This window comes from Silene latifolia, chromosome 1, assembly GCF_048544455.1.
Source record: "Silene latifolia isolate original U9 population chromosome 1, ASM4854445v1, whole genome shotgun sequence".
NCBI classification, from domain to species: Eukaryota; Viridiplantae; Streptophyta; class Magnoliopsida; order Caryophyllales; family Caryophyllaceae; genus Silene; species Silene latifolia.
Window position 1 is genome coordinate 188,701,865 of NC_133526.1, and position 5,175 is coordinate 188,707,039.

At 35.7% G+C, this 5,175-nt stretch overlaps 1 long non-coding RNA gene across 5 annotated transcripts; it reads left to right on the forward strand.

The window, feature by feature from the left end:
* The first annotated feature begins 1,232 nt into the window (after positions 1-1,232).
* LOC141613822 (uncharacterized) lies at positions 1,233-4,672 on the forward strand. 5 transcript variants are annotated; one of them, XR_012529280.1, is made up of 5 exons: positions 1,235-1,494; positions 1,640-1,722; positions 2,626-3,359; positions 3,490-3,620; positions 4,010-4,409. It is a non-coding gene; the product is annotated as an uncharacterized LOC141613822 (long non-coding RNA). The 5 variants fall into 5 exon arrangements; XR_012529281.1 differs by having other exon boundaries at positions 1,242-1,494; positions 2,626-2,665; positions 4,010-4,672; XR_012529283.1 differs by having other exon boundaries at positions 1,233-1,513; positions 2,626-3,620.
* The last annotated feature ends 503 nt before the right edge of the window (positions 4,673-5,175 follow it).

Consider the following 5,175-nt stretch of genomic DNA (forward strand, 5'->3'; position numbering starts at 1 on the left):
GTGTTTGGTAATTAGTAGATTTTGGTTAATAGATTGTTGTATCTATGTGTAAATTGTTGAAGGATTCATATTTCACAATCTACTAATGTGAATATGCTTGGTAGAGCAGCATATTGGAAAACATTAGATTGAGCTCAAATCTACTCTTTTAATATGTCAATTACCAAACACTTAAAATAATAGATTTGTGAGTCAAACATACTAAAAGCCTTGAATTAACTGAAAATTTCTCAATCCAACATTTACCAAACACCCCCTAGACTAATAAAGGTAAGGAAATGAGATATTTTTTTGATTTTGGGAAGAACAAAATGTAAACCTAACTACTCTATCCCTCATTTCTCGCTTTTCTCGTTCGTTTGCCCAGCAGACACCCAACAAAAATGAAGAGCCTCCCTTCCCCTGCCTACTTCCTTTTTCAAAAACGGCTCCCTTCCAAAATGGAATCTACCCACCTTACACTAAAAGTCACCAAGGCCTAACACTGTTCAAATGAACAGTACTAAACGACTTAAACTCTGTCGTTTCAACTTCCCGATATTGCTGGGCCTTTAATGGTGCTGGGTTTTACAATTTGGGCCTTAATACAAGTTACCCATTGGCCTTATTAGTTATTCCACCTGCAGTTCAAACTTCAAACACTCTTCTCGCCTACACTGAACTCTTTTTTTTATTCATTTCCGTCTTATTCCTCTCCCCATACTACCCACACCTTTTCTCATCTCTTTACTTTCTTTGATCTCTTCCCACACATACCATACGTTTTCCAGTTGCTTTCACTTACGCAAACCCTAATTCTGATGACGGCCACATCCTAAACTATGCTAGAAGAGACACCGAAATCAATGGCAGAGGACAGGGCGGGGGCAACAACGGTTAATGTTTGTCACTTTTGATTTGGTACCTTTTGATTTTAAGATAGCAGGATAGTTTGTAATCTATTTTTATCATCGTCTGATTTAAATTGACTGGTAGTTTTTATTTTGTCTTCTAATTGATGGGTCCTTATGACCTTTAATTGTGTAGTTGAGATGTGAGAATTGCCGACAAGTTACGGAATCTACCCACCTTACACTAAAAGTCACCAAGGCCTAACACTGTTCAAATGAACAGTACTAAACGACTTAAACTCTGTCGTTTCAACTTCCCGATATTGCTGGGCCTTTAATGGTGCTGGGTTTTACAATTTGGGCCTTAATACAAGTTACCCATTGGCCTTATTAGTTATTCCACCTGCAGTTCAAACTTCAAACACTCTTCTCGCCTACACTGAACTCTTTTTTTTATTCATTTCCGTCTTATTCCTCTCCCCATACTACCCACACCTTTTCTCATCTCTTTACTTTCTTTGATCTCTTCCCACACATACCATACGTTTTCCAGTTGCTTTCACTTACGCAAACCCTAATTCTGATGACGGCCACATCCTAAACTATGCTAGAAGAGACACCGAAATCAATGGCAGAGGACAGGGCGGGGGCAACAACGGTTAATGTTTGTCACTTTTGATTTGGTACCTTTTGATTTTAAGATAGCAGGATAGTTTGTAATCTATTTTTATCATCGTCTGATTTAAATTGACTGGTAGTTTTTATTTTGTCTTCTAATTGATGGGTCCTTATGACCTTTAATTGTGTAGTTGAGATGTGAGAATTGCCGACAAGTTACGGAAAAGAAGAATTTATGCTTCAGTTCGCCCATTCTTACCAGTAATTGATGATGGTATGATTTCTGATTTATTGATTTTTTTAGTTATGATGGTATGAGAATATGAGATGCCATATATCTTTCTTAATTGTCTTACATCATGACTTATGATTTCTAATTTATTGATTTTACTGGGTTAATTTTGTATTGAATTGTTAGTTATGGTTTAGTATTGTATGGATTTGTCGAGAGCTGTAATTTTTGTTGAGCAAAGTGATGTAAATGGTTTTGGATTAGTGGCGGAGCTAGGATTCGAAGTTATTAGGGGAGTTGTGGGGAGTAAAAGTAAGTTGGAAAAAAATGTGCGATAAGAATAGTTTATAAACGGACAATAGAAAATTCAACTAAAAGAGTGGTTCTTTAGATTGTCGGTGTGACAGCTAGACGAGTTGAACATTGAATGTGGGATGGGGAACACAAGAAGTTGTGTTATTGTTGAGTTTATGTTGTGTAAATGTATAATCTAGGAACACAATTGCAGTCGCGAATGTTTTGTTATGTACCTTTCTAGCTACCCACAAACTCACAATAGTAGTCTTTCTTTGGCTGATTTCCGGGTCTTACTTTTATGGGAAATCTGCAATGATAAGAATGTTTTTACGGTTTTACCCACACGTTTAATAATAATAATAATTTGATCCCTCAACCAACTATTTATGCCTTTGGTGAGGTCCATACATGGAGGAGACCCATAACTTTCACGAGAGCAACATCAAATATTATTGAAGATATTGTGTTCATAACTTTTGCTTCTTATACCTTGTGACAATGTGCTCAAAATGTCAAACTGTCATGTTTGATAGTGCAAACGACGATATTTGTTTTAGTTATGCATTAAGTGAAAATATGTGTTGGATCTTGTTCATTTATCTGCCTTTTTATTGGTTTTTAAATTAGTTCAGTTTTTTACATTTCCAGGAAGAGTGTAAGATTGGGCCTGGGAAGTTATGCCAAAGTGGTGAGCTATATATCACTGAACTTTTTCGTATTGGTGGTGTAGTAATATAATTTTTTTACGTGCTACATCTGTCTACAATGTGAAAGGTTCTATATCTGAGCAGCATAAATGTATTAAATGATGCGATTAAGGTTCTTTTTCTCATCTTTATCCTATGTTGTTACTATCTTTATTCCTCCACGGTACCCCTTCAAGACTAAAAAAATCTCCATAGACTATAACAATATGTAGCATCCACTTTACCACTCACATTTCACTATTCCACGAGTCTCAAGTTGAGGTCTGGATTTCGAAGGCCCAAAAAAAATTCCCTACTTTATCCGTTGTCATAGCATAAAGCTTGTGTATGATGCTCAGTCCCAACTTTGGTCTTGGGTGGGTCTTGGGATAAAGTCTGCTTAGTATGTCAGGTTTATTATGGCCACTTTGACCCTGATTTCATGGTGCTCTTCTAATGTAGACTTGAGTGGAATTAATATGTCGAGAGGCATATGTTGTGCGTGTTCCCTTACAAAAGATTAAGGATTCAGTGATTTAGTTTTCCGTTCTAAATGATATTGTTGAGCATGTTTTAAATGATAGGTTGGGAACTGATCGGCAAGGATTATGGAACAAACTAACAAAGTCACCTACTCACCTTGCTATAAAACTAATCCATGCATTTGTTGGGTAGTTAAATTGTTTCATATTTTTGGTGAGTTGTACACAGAAGAAGATATAGTTTGTCTCGTGTTTTAGAATAAATGCTCTCTTGTGTTTTATGGATCATTAATAATCTCATTTAGATTTGTTGCGAATGACTCATTCTTTTTATCATTTTCTAGGGAGGGATAGAGTTACGCATAACATGCTGGGTGACATTCACACTCATTGCCTCATCGGCGAAGCGCTAAGGTAGTGAGAATCAAATGCTTGGGTTAGTCCTGATATGGACAATATTTTCTTTCACCTTGAGGTATTAATTTGTACTATTTGAATTCAAAGCAAATATTTTTGCTTTAGCTTTTTGATGCAGTTGTAGTATATATTAAGATAGAATTACAACAGTACCTAACTTTGGCACTAATGTTGGAAGACAATAATGGATGGAAGGAGGAATTCATTACACTGTTCTTTAGCAAGTGAATCTGCACATATTTCTTGAAGTTTAGCTCATAGAAACAATGGCTTCTTGATTGATAGTTGGGCGGATAACAGAAAGGAAAAGTCTTTGGTGTTTCCGACACATAACTTTGTCAAGTTGTTCATCTGTTCTAATAATATGATTAGAACTATATTTTTATGTAGTACTTGAATAATATATTATATTATTATATGCCTCAAGTATTGTCATCTCACTTTAAGGTCGAGCTGATCTCACTTGATGAAGCAACAAAGTTCTTGATTGAAGATGGCCATGGGCGCTGTTCAGGAAGTTGATGTGAAGCAAGTAAATCTCCTTTGCACTTCCTCCTGACTTGTGGAACTAGCTGCTATATGCTGTCATGTTTAGGCGCGATGTTGCTCCGTCATGGAATGCAACTTCATCTCAAACTCAGTACATTAGTGATTTTTGAAGGAAATACAATTCAAAAAGTGGTGAAAATATTGTGGTACATGTTTATAGAGGAGCTATTCAAGAAGCCTGCACAAAATATACATGTATATATCTTATATTTGTAGGCTGTAGCTTATACTCAGTCCCATACTCTCATGTAGGGTCAAATACACACACAAAGATTGATTAATTAAAGTTTTTTTTTTTTATGCTGATCATCTTAGATTTTTTTTTTTAGAGGCTTTACATTATTTACCCTCCTTGCAAATGAATTTCATATTTTTGATTCAAATATATCTAACGTATATTTAAAAAATGTATGAAACTTATTTGAATGGAGGGAGTACACCATATTAAGGCCGTAGGTTTACACCCCTAATAAATCTGAAGATTGATGCCAAATAATAGGATCTATATAATCTGTAGCTTATAGAAATTATTGAAATGTTATGAAATCGTTTTCTTTAAAATTATTTTTTCTGAACTTATTGTAGTTAGGCTTTTTCAAATTATATTGTAGTGACTTTCGTGATCTTGCTACGCTCAAGTAATCAAACTACGCTGTTATAAATATCTTGGGGTATGGCGCGCATCGCGCGCCATACAACAACTAGTCTCATAAAATGAGATATCACCTGGCAAAGCTTGGTTCCCCCAAAATGAATGAAGCTTGTCCTCTCTTATTGGCCATGACTTTCCATTTTGATTTTTGACCGAGGATAAGATTACAAAAGGGCCAAACTTGGAATTTGCAACATGTTTCTAGTATAGGAGTAAAAGCCCACTGAATCCTTAACAGGATGCAATTTGAACAAACAAGCGAGGCCCACATCAACGGTCCAAATAGCTTTCTTGGTCTTGACCCGTTTTATTAACTTGTTCTCTCTTGACTCGGTTCCTACATGACAAAAATACGGAAGGAGTACCAAAATACTAACAAATAACATAAAATAGTATTATTCACAACTAATCG